Source organism: Rhipicephalus sanguineus, chromosome 3 (genome assembly GCF_013339695.2).
Source record: "Rhipicephalus sanguineus isolate Rsan-2018 chromosome 3, BIME_Rsan_1.4, whole genome shotgun sequence".
Classification (NCBI taxonomy): Eukaryota; Metazoa; Arthropoda; class Arachnida; order Ixodida; family Ixodidae; genus Rhipicephalus; species Rhipicephalus sanguineus.
Window position 1 is genome coordinate 154,461,773 of NC_051178.1, and position 14,451 is coordinate 154,476,223.

Consider the following 14,451-nt stretch of genomic DNA (forward strand, 5'->3'; position numbering starts at 1 on the left):
CAGAGTAATGTAATGTATTTGAGCGAACGCGTTAGAAGACCGTTGTCAGATTAATACAGCGGATGGGCGGCGGTAAGCAGGAAACATCGAAACACAGGCCTTCCCACAACGTACGGCTCTCTATGCGACCACGTCCAGTGTTCATCAATGGGTAATACATGAATCACATAATTGCGCCATGTATAAACACAGCGGCACATTGTTATCTGTAATTTATGAACTATAAGACACGCAAGAATTGTTCGTTTGGCAAGGTAACTCAGAAAACAGACATTGTAATACAAAAGACTGTGGGAATGGCGAAGTCCATAGTACATTGTTCTGCCAGCTCTCGCAGCAGTTCCATGTACTCACAGCTGCCACCACTTATACCAAGAGAACATCTATTAGGCAAACAATGGGGAAGAAATATGATCGAGCCCTTCCCCTATCGGGAAAATGGGGGCATGCAAAGCTTAGCGTGTGCGTGCCTAACCTACCACTTTCTTTATTTTTATCGCACTGCGCAATGCTCCCTCCTAACTTTTCGCTTCTTTTTTTTTTTTTCGAAAGTCTGCCCTTAGGCATAATATTTATTCAGAAATACACATATAAATTTGCTTCGTGTATGAAGTCCAGTAACGAGCGGTGGTGAGGTCCACTAACTTTTCGCTTCTCCCATGCTGGGAATTGAACCTTCACCCACGTGCTTAGCAGCCCAACACTTCAATTGCAACAGGCAACTACGACGGTCATGAGTTCATATCCAGGCAATAACGAAATATGGCAACGTGAAACGACAAGTGACCTTAATAAAAGATCAGATTGCCATATCAGAAACGGCTGATTGCCTACAAGCCCACGATTGAGAAAGCATCAATTATTGGAAATCGGCGCATACAAATACGCATGCGACCGGAGCCCCTTCTAGGGCCGCATTCCTGTATGCTCGCTGGCGCCGCGTTTTTCGCGTACGATGCCGCCGCCGCCATTCAAATCTGTAGCTCATAACAAGGAATAATAGTCCGGTAACTGCCAACCTGCTGCACCAAAGACACATGTCCTTGGTTTAGCCATCATAACTTGTAGGCGTTGAGGTATACTTAGAACAAACGGTGCATTTTCGGTACATGTAGATTGCTTTGAACGTACCCAGCCTTCTTTACGCAAGTGCAACGCAAGAAACCATCAGCTTACGCAAGGTTGTGAGCATGAGAAAAAAAAATCTTATACAATAAAGGTCAGTGTGTTTATGTTATTTCTAGCTTTAATTCGCGTCTCTCAGGACTATACTAATAAAGTTTCGCCAACCAACCAACCAATGCAGCGATTATAACATTGAAAAGAAATTTATGTGGACACCAGCGCATTCCCCTCTCATTTATACATTACCTAGCTCGTCCATGCAGATGTGCTTACGCACATGCATTCTCGAATTAAAGCCACTCTAACGAAGACAGCGGTTACGAGAAGTTACCACGTGCTTAAAGCTTCTGCACGTTTGCGGGAGATTAGGCCACGCCAGTGACGCCAGAAGCAGTGCACACGTGGTCTGAATACGAGCAAGGGTGTGATCATGCACTTCTTTTATACATAGTTTTAATTGGCGTCACTGCGGTCTCCATCTTGGAGTACTAGTTGGTTGAGATGCTGCGTGAACTCTTCCTCGAAAGCGCGGAGAAAGAAACGGTGACATCAGATTAGTGCCGGTGCCCCGTCGCGTTTCTTTGTGTTCCCCTTTGGCGCTGCTGGCGAACAGAAGAAAACGGGGAGAACACAAAAGAATGCGGGGACCGAACGACTGCGTGTCCTCCTCCGCACTGACTCATGAGATAAAAAGTCACGGTGGCCGCCATGTTAAAGGCCAACTCCGGCGATTTTTTGGCCATGTCAAAGTAATGGTGCTTTTGTTCCTGAGACGCTCCTGTTACGGGCCCGATAGCAGAAATACTCGGCAAACTGGAGAATAATTTTAAATAAGCAAAAAAGCGCAACACCGAAACCGAAACCCAAGCGAGTGTGCTGTCTACGTATGACGTAGACGTTGTTACGAACGAACCGGAAGTCGTGCAAGGCATGCCGGTCATGCCGGCACACAGTATGAAAACTGTGACAGCCGGGACGAGCAGGCGCACAGTGGAGAGGTCAGCACGCCGCGCATCAGCTGTAATGTCTGCGACTGACAGTGCCGTGTCTGATACTGACAGTGTCTCGGCCAGCACAGCAGACGCTCGCTGTAGCGGCCGAAGTTAGCGGTGCCCTCGGCTGCGTCACTTCCGCCGCCTTCCCAATACTGACGACACAGACGCAATGTTGCCAATAATTGTGGTAAGCCAGGAGTGCGTTTGCAGACAATCTTTAAAATTTATTTGCAAACAATCTGCGCATGTCTCAAGCCTGTAATTTGGCATAAATGACGGAAACGTGCAAAGGAACGTACCCAGCGAATTTCATTGAGATCCATCGACCTCGAAAAATTACCGGAGTTGGCCTTTAAGGTACCCAGCGCAGAGAACCTGTCTGAGACGTCATGTGAGAACTATGTAATATAGTATAGCTGTATACTTCTATAGCTTTACAGCTTTACACCTAGTAAGAGAACGGATGACGTAAGCAGCAGGCCGGTCTATGCAACCTTGCAAATGCATGTCAGTAATCATTGCTCCGTCCGAATACTGTTTGCTTTTAACATGTGAGAAGACAGCGCTGAAGGGAGGGAGGGTTTAGACACGTCAGAATGTACAATGCGCAAGAAAAGTGAAACACGTGCGTGCAGAGAAAATTGCCTTATCGCAAGCAAGTCTGGCATGCTTTGACGTAACGTACATTCCAGGTGTACGCCTATTTAGGGGCCGACAAGCAGGCAGGCAGGCGATTAGCGGGACCAGAGGAAAAAAAAAAAAAAAAAAAACGAGTGAGTCTGATTTTACAATTCAAACGTTCCACACTCGCAACCCTTGCGTTTGCGGGAGTTCATACCACGCCAGGGACGACAAGGTTACAAGCGTTCGACAGAATATTTGTCGTATAATTCACTGTTTCGAGTTAAGACATACGCGAGCGCCTCTGTTCATGCGTTTACGGGAGTCTATACCACGCCAGGGACGACAGGACGAGAGGCTGCTCGTAATTACACGAAGCGGTCATTCGCGCCAATATAAGGAGCATTTCTAAAAAGTTCATCGAAAGAAAAAGCAAAATTTTCGGGTAAAAATAATTTTTACAGTGGTTCGATATTGTACTCAGAAGTCACAAGCGACTATTCAGCGTTACACACTACTGACGTAGTGACGTAACAGGTATGCTTCTCGAACATGGGGATTTAGAGGGAGTTACTTTACTGCAATGACTTCTCCGTTCTTCCTTTTTGTGAAGAACATATGGAACAGTAATCTTACTTATCGTTCCTGTATAGCACATAGAGCGTCACTGCTACATCACGAGTCTATCGCGCAGCAGTTTTCTACATGCTGCTGTACCGAAACATTTGGGGGGCCGGGGGGGGCCAAGGTAAAACTTCGCCCCCCCCCCCCTCCAACTAATGGAAAACTCTGCGCACGCTTACGCCCCTAAATGTTCATCAGACCGGTCCCTCTACCATTTTTAGAACATTCTGCGCCAGTCCTGTCTCTTCTTCCAGCCCCCCTACGTGCTCACCACAATCTATTATTGAATTTAACAACGCATCCAAGTACTAGCACAGGCAGAAAGTCCGCAACCGAGTGACGTGACCTTAAATGGGTGCTGACACAAAAATTTTGGCCTCGCGTTTTTTTGCTGCAATGTGTTGCTGGGGGCCTGTTAGTCATAACACAGCACATCGTTTGCTGTAGCGCTCGACAGATAGTTAATCAGTTGCGGTTTCAAAAACGACAAGCCTCCGGGTGCAACTATAACCACCTAGCGGGTGCAGAGCTCGATCACGTCAGCACACAGAACTATGACGCACTTCCGTACGGTTCGCGAGCAGCCGCCGAGTAGGCTGCTGGAGCAAACGCGACAAGAGAACATGGCGGCTATGACATCATCATAACTTGTTGCAGCGTGGTCACGTGAGGGAAGTAGGGGGTCCCCAAGGGTCCCCTTTGAGGGTGTCAGTAGCGCGAGGATGTCGATCGCTCACGCAAACTTCAAAATTCATTTAAAATAACTTCCAAGCTATATTCGCTGTTGGCATTTTGCAGATGATATACGCATGTTCACTGGAATCGACCCTGCAGGCTATCTCAGCCGCGAAATATTGTGTCAGTACCCCTAAGCTCCATGCACCTTTTCTAAAGCACGACGTGCCATAGACGTACAAACACACACGAACGCAGAGAAAAAAAGCGATGTATGTAACGCGGCGAATGATGGTGTCGATATCACAGACAGGTATTATCACGCGTATTATCGGCGGTGCCCGCAGAACAACACGGCGGAGTAGCCGCTGGCTACGAGACGCGCTGTTGTTGTGGCTGCTGTGTCCAGCACAGCGCCGAGGACTGCGAGAGGTGAGTCAGCGCTTCGGCCGCTTCTATCTCCGTCCACCGCAGACTGGCAACACTGCGAACCAGGGGGAGGGTCGAGGAAAAGCGGTGTCTTAGCGAAGAAGACATTAGCCATTCCTCTTTGAATCGAGGCTACTACAGTAATACACATTTGAGACCATTGTTTTTACCTGGACGGTTCATCGACGTATTTCCTTTTCTTCGCCGCTGGTTTCTGGCCTGCGCAAACAGTAATCGAAAGTTGTCAAGAGAAAAGATATTCGAAGCTTAACGACTATGATCGCCATCACTATGGCTAGCAGCCGGTCAAGTGATCTACAGTTCGTGTTCCATTCAACGGACTATATCATGTGTATCCAGTTTTCTTAAGTCTCTAAAATATTTAGTCACTGTTGAAAGTTAGTTGATTCCTCTTTTTTTTTTTGGAACCCCTTTGTTCAAACAAATATCCTACCAAGTCATCTGTTCTACACATTACATATGGTTTTATATCAGTACAGCCGATTATAACAGATCATCCAGTAGGCAAGGTCCTGGCTCCTTGGCCGAAGTATAGTATATGCGCACTATACCACCAAACCGCCAATGTGCTTCTCGAAGGCAAGTGGAACGCTCGCATGAGCCAGACTGCTCATCGAAGAAACAATCAACTGTGGGTGCGTGCACATTGACTTTCTTCCGTTTTATCCCACAATACTGAGACGCATGAGATGTGCACAGTCCTTGGGACTATAGACAGTTCTGGAGCATTGCTACCAAAAGAGCTCTGCGCAAAAGTCGATCTATACTTACGCTGCTGAATTCCTACGATCTACGGCTAGCATAAGTAATAGACATTGAGAACTCTGCGTGCTATTGCTAGATTACTACAGCTAGACCAATCAGTCTATCTTTAGCTCCTGTTACTTTCTTCACATGTATTGGGCGCGAGGCCCACCACTGGAGACGCGGGCGCTGCAATCGCTGTGACGTGCAGGGTTGGATCACGTGACCTCGCCTAGCTCTGGCGAAGGGAAGCGGACGGTTGAATTTGTTGTTTTTAACCGCGATTTCGCGGTGTTTTCGGTTTTGAACAGCGTTGCTTTGCTTTCACTTCTTGTGTGTGGACCCCCATGCGGAGACTACACAATACGGAAAAGCGCAGTAAAAATTTTCAGCGCCTGGTACTTTTCTGCTCCGTGCCACAGTGCACTACGTACGCGAAGGAGCCAGGCGTGAGCTTTCACTTTTACCTCTACCCTGTTTTTCATGATCATGATGCCGCTGTCACTTAGCTCTCTTCCTTTTTTGTTATTTCAAGTCTGTAGTGTTAAAGTGGACACCGGCCAGGAATATTCATAAAACCAGACGTTCCGGCTCCCGCACGGGAGCCTTGTTCGCTGTTAAAAATGAATGCGAAAACAGTCGGGTTATGTATGTTTTAAAATAGGACGTAGGCAACGTGCGGACATGTGTAGAAAGTTGCCGTCATGACGATTAAGCGTGTGCGTCGTTGTCTAAATTGTCAGAGACGCAACATAAAGCCGAGAAATTCAGTTATTTTCTCTTTCCGTTATCTGTGCCTTATCCCTGTCTATTTCGTGGCCAGTTGCTTCTAGGTGTTCGACCAGCGCGTTTGATCATAGGCGTGCGCAGGGGGGGGGGGGGGGGCAAGGGGGCGAGAAGGGGGGGGGGCGCAAAGTCAGCCCTATACATTGTAGGGGGGGCGAGAAGAGGGGCGCAAAGGCAGCCGCATACATTGACATAATAGGGAGGGGGGCGCTGCGACGAACCTTCGCCCCCCCCCCCCCTGAAGGGGAACCCTGCGCACGCTTATGCGTTTGATGAAACATTTCTTACGTCATACACGTGCTGCTTGAGTCTTTGCTGAAAGTTACCTGTCTCGCCGATGTAACTACCACCACAGTTTGCGCCCCCACCCCCCTCCCCTCGCCCTCGTGTCCATTTTAATTGTCCTCGTGTCTTTTCCCGGCCACACGAGTTTCCGTCAGAATCTCAGCGCATGCGTTTCCTTGCTTATAGATTATTTCTGTAAAATGAGCCCATAGCCAGTGTCACTTGTTCTTCTATGTGTTGTTTTACGCTACAGGCGAAAACATGGCCAGCTTCAAACACTGATTCACCTTCTAACAGTAGCCGCAAAGTGTCATACTGCTTATCGATGAAGCTTTATAAATGCTAGGCGCTGATATTTTCACTACAACATAAAATTGTCATTTAGACAACGGTAAGCTACACCTTGCAGCATGGGCATTCAAGTGCGCAAGTAGTACGGCTGGCCGGCACACGGTGCATTTGCTATCACAATCGAGCCCGATCGGGACCATATTTTTCGATCGCGATTGGCCCCTTTGTGCAAGCTGGATAACGGAGTCAATCGTAAAAAATTTTCATGCCGATGTGGCTCAGTGGCAATCGAAAATGCACCGTACATGTGACAACCTTAGAAAATTCGCGTAATGAGAAGCAACAGATAGATATTAAAATCGTGCCGCAGACAAACTAATGTGGAATGTTATCTAGCTACAACACTGAATGAGGCGCGCGGACATATGGCTCTCGTGCGTGTGTCTCCAATAATATGAGAAAGGTTGCGGCTGCATGAATCTCTTAAGCATACTGGATTGCTTCCCACAAAGCGGAGAAACCGCTGTCGTCGTGCTTCATAGAGCTATGTGTACTAATTAGGAATGTAAATTTGCCCATGCATGTCGTGTCAACCGCGGCCCGTTTTTATATGCAAACTTACAATGAATGAAGTTGCACGGTTGCCCGCATTTCTTGCAGCAAAAATGTGTTTCTTTGTAGCAAGCACGCGCTAAAGCCCATTCGACGCAACGTTACCTTTTACAAAATCAGCGTACGCGGCCTTCGTGGTTTCCATATCTGTGGGCATAGCACATAGGCGTGCGCACAGGGGGGGGGGCGGCCGCCCCCCCTAATCATCTAGGAGGGGGGGCGCAAAATCTGCCCCGTACATTGACCCTTCTAGTCACCTAAGAGGGGGGGGGGGCGCAAAATCTGCCCTATACATGGACTTAGTAGGGGGGGGGGGGACCGCTGCGATGAACCTTCGACCCCCTTAATGAGGAACCCTGCGCACGCCTATGGCATAGCAGACGACGCCGGCAGTCAGGACGCTGTCTAAGGCATTATGAGGACGTAATATCTTTTTCTGAGTAGTTATTTAGCATTTCGTACAGTCAGTGACGAAGCCGTAGCAGTATCTTACTGTCCTCCTCAAAGTGAGATACAACAATAATAATAAACAAGCAGACGCGAATGCGGCTGCGGCCTGAGCGGGCTGGCGGAGCAATCAAACCTTGCACGTCATAGGGATGCCTCCGCATGGCGGCGCCACGGTATGTCCTCGCGCCCAATAGGGTAGCCAATCGGGTGCGACCATAGCTTAGCTCCATTGTCTTTCTCCTTTATCGATACCATACTTTTCTCAATAGTTTACTTGGACATTAAGTTAAGTTTGGATACCCTCCGGCACAGCCTTCCTTGGTTCGGTGGTGTGGACATGCTGTTCCTCTCGCGGCCGCTTGGCGGTTGGCCTCGACTGCTTGCTTGGTGCCTGGACGGTGGACGCCGTTTCGCGTACCGGAGTCTCTCGCAGCTGGTCGGCGCCAATGTAGCGCAAGAGCATGCTCGTCTTGTACTTCTTGAAGGCCGGCGACATCCGCTTCGAGCTCTCTTCAGAGTCAAACAGGCGCCGCTTGACGCCAGACGGCGGCACCGATGGCGGCGCTTGAGGCGAGCCGACGACCTGACCTGACCACGGCAAAGTAGAGTGGCGGAAAGACATGAAAAAAAACGTTTATTAAAAGAGAGTTTGTCCGCGGATAAGGGACAACATGCTCTCAAACCCGTCACTGTATTACCGGCACCGTGCAGGGATGCTTTTCTTTGGTGTTCCTTATCCCATTCCCAAGTACAGAACAGCCAACTAGATTAATGACCTGGTTAGCCTTTCATCTCTTGTTTTCTCTTCGCACTCTTCTTGATGCCCCACTCTGTTTATTTTTGTGGCATATGCCATGAAACAAATTTCTCTTCCTCTCCTCGCCACAAAATAAAGAAACTAACATTATTGCTACATATTATCTATGCATGTTACACAGGCTTCACAGCAACACAGTTGCGTAAAGCGAGAAAGAAAGAATTAATAATAACTGTTGGGGTTTTACGTCCCAAAACCACGGCGTGATTATGAGGGTCGCAGAAAGAAAGAAAGAAAGAAAGAAAGAAAGAAAGAAAGAAAGAAAGAAAGAAAGAAAGAAAGAAAGAAAGAAAGAAAGAAAGAAAGAAAGAAAGAAAGAAAGAAAGAAAGGCGCACATACGGCGTTGAGGAGTGGGAGGAGGCGTCGATGGTCTCGATGTGTCGACCCCATCTCCCAACGTGGTGGATTCGTCGTCTGAGCCGTTCTCCGACGGGCTGTCCGAGTCACACGAAGGCCGCGGTCGCTTGTCGCCGGGTCCTGGATCACCGTCAATGCAGCGGAGCCGCTTCGTCCGTGGCGCGTTCATTGCCGCCGCCGCAGTAGCGTGAGCTCCCCTTCCTCCTCCCGGCGCCTGGCCCTTTTGCCCCAATGAGGTGGCCGAGTAACTGTGCTCGAACAGCTCGGCACGCGCGTGGTTCTCTCGCGCTACACCTGCGTGAGAAAGATCGGTGATTTACCCGCCGTGGTAGCTTAGCAGGCACGATCACACTGATAAGTTCAAGGACGTGGGTTTGATTCCAGGACACGGCGCCCATATTTCAATGGGGGCGACATGGAATGAGACCAGAGTACCGATTCAGATGCACGATGTACCAGGTGATCAAAATTAACCCTTCGTTTGTGGTAGCCTCGATACTCACCGGAGTCGAAGACAACCGCGGGTTCAGGCTTAGCGAGCCACAGGGCCGCGTCCACCGTCGCCTGCTCACCGTTCCGCGCGCGCTCAGCTAGCAAAGGCGTTGAGCGCCGCGCGACAATAACACACAGTGTTGGATATAACAACACATACACAAACACATTATTTGCCTTTGGCGGCACCCCAACACACAGCACACGTCCGCTCCCGGGACGCAGGGAAGCAAAGGGCTTCCCGCGCGGACGGTACACCAAGGGGGAACCGCGAGCACGTCGCAGCTGGCAATGGCGAGCTTTCACACGCCGCTCGGGGAAAGGTCCCTCGCGGCCACGGTGTTCGCGGCTATGCTGCGCACTCTCGCGATGACCACTGGGCCTGGTCGCGAGAGCTAGGGCAAATGCGTAGGCCTTGTTACGACTAGGGGTTAACGGCATCCCAACGCTTTTATCAGACTGGTGCACTCGGGCCCGGCGGGTCACGTAGCTGGCCCCCGCCGGAGTGCCCGTTGAGACAGAGGCATGATGAGAGTTATCAAGAGAGAGATATATTTACCACAAGTCTCCGGCTTATAAAGCCCCACGTCAGACAACCCTGAGGCACTCAAAACCGGTGTCCGCAGCTCCCGCCAATCCGGTGACTTGCCATCCCGGCGTCCGGCCTCCAGAACGGACAATACACACTCCACGCCCCAGCGACCCCAAGGCGAGGATGAGATTCCGAAAGGGTAAAAAGGGGGGGGGGGTGTCGCTTACCTCGAGAAGGGGAGACGGACGGCTTCCCTGAACTCGCACTCCCTCCCCTCATATCTGCCCTCGCGAAAGGAATGCAGAGGTTTGGTGGGTAACTCGAGGTAGGCGCTTTCCCATGCCGACTGCACCCGGTAGAAAGAGTTGTCCAAGACCTCCCCTCTGCTGTTCCAGTCAGAACCCGCCTGCGGCTGCATTCTATAGGTCTCTTCGATTTGGCTGCACCGGCGGCACCAGTTCAACGGGTGCAGCACCGTCCTCCTCGTTTTGCTGGTGCCGCGCGCGCCCTCTGCACCGGTTCCCTCGTTTTGTCAAGGTGCAAGCGTAGTGCTGCACGAGTTCTCTGCCGGCCTGCACTCGCTCAAGAGGAGGTGCAAAGAAGTGCAGCATGGCGTGCGCCCCTTCCTCCTCCCAAGCTTAGAGCAGACGACGCTGCATGTTGTTCAAGGCGTGCAAAAGCAAGTTAAACTGCTGACTCTGACGGGTAATTTTAGCCACGTCTTTTCGGCAGCTATTAAGGCGGACCTTTTACATGTCTCGTGAGCAGAAAAATTCACCGTACATGACGGCAATATGAATGATAGAAAAAAAAAGTAATAAAGATGTGGCGCGATTCGCGATGCTGCTCTCTCAGTTCGCCTTTGCGAAATCGTGAAGCTGAGGCGATAGGAAGTCTTCTAGAAATACTTTTGAGTTTAAAAATGTATTCATCAGGTGAGCGTGCGTATACATGTGTCTTAATGGTTTACAAGAATTGTCACATTCGTTCCCTATAGTCTAGCGTGAAGAGGCGACGCCAGTAAAACCCTTTGAACACAAATTTGCGAGCATACACTTTCCAAGATAACTGAACATTCGCGTCAAGTCGTCTTAGCGTCGGTCAAAGGACCTCAGATACTTTCGTTTTTTATTGTTGTATGGCCTCGCACGCACTTTTTAGAAGGCCGAAACTAGCGCAATTTTCCGCTGAACCAGTAAAACGCCTCTAGATAGTCTGAACAGTCTCTTGAAATTACACTCATGGAACCTGCCGACGACGTTTTCGTACCCGGGAACAGGAGTTACATCACGTACCAACATGCAGGCGACAAAACACATACACCGTCAAACTACGGTCCCTAGTCAAACTCCTCCTCGGTGTCGCTGTGAGGGTCGCCATTGTCCGAATCGTCCGCGCTGCAGAGTCGAGCAGTTCCATACGGCAGCTACGAAGAGTGCCACCGCGGCAGCGTTTTTGGTTTTGGTAAACAACACCAGCGATACACGCCGCGTCGGCTGTTCGACCAACACGGCCTGCTCTTGCATCTTCGTTTTGGTGGTAGCCGCCGCGTGGTAGTGTCGCCAGTGTCGCGGCTGCACCGGCAGCACCTGCACTTGCTGAACCGGCGCAGCACCGCCACGGCACTTTCCAGAACTAGTGCAGGCAGTGCAAGCCAAATCGAAGAGACCTGACGCTTGCCTACCCCCGCGGGCATAAGCTCCCGAAAAATGCCGCGCTCCGTGCCTTCCTTCAAGCGCCGGCCTAAGGGGTAACCTTATGAGTGACAAGCGTGACTGACATCAGCGCGCATCATGGCGCCGGCCAAGTCGCATTCCAAAGCCGATCGTAACAGTGTGTATCGTACCACCACCACGCATGAGCACTAGGCACCGCTCTTTGGCTTAACGTACGGAACCGTAGCTAACACTCAGGCAAACACGCCCGCCGAGGATGCCGAGGCACCCAGGCAGGCTAGAGTCCGGCGATTCCCAAAGGGGACGTCAGACCAGAAGGAAACACGTGCTTACCCAGCGCCGTCCGAGGAGTGAGAGAATCCGTCCCCGCGCAGGGTGCGCTCATGTCTCAGTCCCGCCGAATCTCGCGACTCCGAGACCGCGCGCAGCGCCACCACGAGAGCTGGCGCGTAGCGCAAGATGGCGCCACTTGAATACATAGTGAATCCTTGAATACATAGTGATAGCACTTAACCATGACTTAACTTTATGGCTAGGTGGCGTGAGCCGCCGCCCGATCTAAAGGGCACAGCCGTATACATCCATCCATCCATCCGGAGAACGTGGGAGGAAAGAGAACGGCGAAATGCCCGCGCAGAGGCTTCGGGCGCGCCTGCGATCCCCACACGTTATATCGAAAATTTTGTTATATCGAGGTTTAACGGTGTAAGCTTGCGGGACACTGTAGCCGACGTAGCTGGTATGCCCGCATCATGAACACAAACGCTCAGTGTACGCAGACGCCGATCCGCATGGTCGAACTATATTCAGCGTTTCTGGCGGCGTTTCGTTTCTCAGCGTCACTCGGCGTGGCCAAAACGGCCACCTCAGGACGGTCCAGACGTGTTGTCCAGACATCACCGGCGTCAGCATCGGCGCCGGAAGCAGTTCGATGGACGCAGAACCAATCAGCGTGCGGCTGGCAGCGACTTCAGCTACGTTACAGCATCGTCGCTGCTGCCAAAATGGCTGCCGCCCGCCTCGGATCTAATAAGTCGTCGCCGTACACTGTGTGGCCCTTAAGTCCTCAACTGATGCTTGTATTTGATTTAGCTTGTTCCCTAGAAGCTTCGACAGCAAAGCGCTCGTGATATCTTTGAACTCTTTCCGAGAGCCGTATTCAAGTACATCGGTTGGCTTAGCAGGAATGAGTGTATTGGCCGAATACGTGGCCTCAAAGATATGCGACAACTTCAAGCTCAGAGGCCATATATTACGAGTTTGTGGTTCTTAATGTAAATAGTTGGCGCTACAAGTCAAATAAAAAAAAAATAGATATCTCGGCGGCACTGTGACTCGTTTTTTTTTGCACCACAAAACTTCAAATGAGACATAAAAGCTATAATCAGGAATATATCTCGTTGGTCCATTGACGGAAACTGTACACTGCTTTACGAGGTGTCAGGTCAACGCCTCCTAAAGATGCCTGCCGCGTGAGTCAAAAACCGCCTGCCCTACCCTTTCCCTCCTTCACCGTTTCTAACGAGGGCAGTAGCTGGCGATCCTTGCGGTGGCCACTTGCAACACACATTTGTGCATGCGCACATTACTCCCCTCGACGTCACACCACGCCAGCTACATTGAAAACAATAGTACAATAGGGCAGTACATGGCTAGGGTGGCTAACGTGGCGCCATCTCTCGACAAGCGACCACAACTCAAGGCAGGACGGCTACAACACAACGGTATAGCCAGCGACGCCGCAGGCATCTTTCTAGAGGAGGCGTTGGTCAGGTTCATTCCCTCTGGTCACACTGTGCGACGCTGACCTTAAAGGCCAACTCCGGCGATTTTTCGAGGTCGATGGATCTCAATGAAATTCGCTGGGTACGTTCCTTTGCACGTTTCCGTCATTTATGCCAAATTACAGGCTTGAGACATGCGCACATTGTTTGCAAATGAATTTTAAAGATTGTCTGCAAACGCCCTCCTGGCTTCCCACAATTATTGGCAACATTGCGTCTGTGACGTCAGTATTGGGAAGGCGGCGGAAGTGACGCAGCCGAGGACACCGCTAACTTCGGCGCTTCGGCCGCTACGGCGAGCGTCTGCTGTGCACAAGGCGACAGACAGCGTTGGTTTGGCCGGCGCTTCGCTGGTCGTCCCGGCTGTCACAGTTTTCGTACTCCGCGCCGGCGTGACCGGCATGCCTTGCACGACTTCCGGTTCGTTCGTAACAACGTCTACGTCATACGTAGACAGTACACTCGGTTGGGTTTCGGTTTCGGTGTTGCGCTTTTTTGCTTATTTAAAATTATTGTCCAATTTGCCGAGTATTTCTGCTATCGGGCCCGTAACAGGAGCGTCTCAGGAACATAAAAGCACCATTACTTTGACATGGCCAAAAAATCGCCGGAGTTGGCCTTTAACGCTTCTCATACGGTTTGCCGCCCTCTCTGGCGGCGTTGATGCGACGACGCCGAGGGACGCAACGTCAGAAAACGCCGGCAAAAACGCTGTATATGTTTCGGCATTTTTCTTGGCTCAAATCCAAACAATGAGGCATAGGCAGTTCTTCCCTGACTGTTTCGCTTAATGTCGATTCCCACCGTGCGTGGAACCTGCGGGATTTATTCTAATAAACTTCGAAGCTCAAACAATTAAACCCGAATACATGGTTAACCATGAACCCTGTTCTGAAGGGACGTAAAAGAAAAGGCTTATCTAGAGTTCCCACGAAAGCAGATAAGGACATTGATACCGCAGAAACATGACGAGGGCACTTATTGTACCTTGAAGCGGACTGCTGTTCCGCTCCTCGACGAGACCGTCGTCACCGTCTCCTCCGTGCTGCTCGCAGTCACTGTCCCAGATGCTGTCGTCAGAACTGAGCTCAGCGGCTCGGTGTTGCCCGAAATGAAGTTGTTATACTGCCGAAT

General features: G+C 50.6%; 1 protein-coding gene and 1 long non-coding RNA gene across 2 annotated transcripts in view; both read right to left on the reverse strand.

Moving 5' to 3' along the window:
* Window positions 1–14,451, reverse strand: part of LOC119385134 (uncharacterized) — a 332,809-nt gene that overhangs the window by 264,810 nt on the left and 53,548 nt on the right. The window lies entirely within an intron of this gene.
* Window positions 1–14,451, reverse strand: part of LOC125757678 (uncharacterized) — a 97,258-nt gene that overhangs the window by 74,586 nt on the left and 8,221 nt on the right. The window lies entirely within an intron of this gene.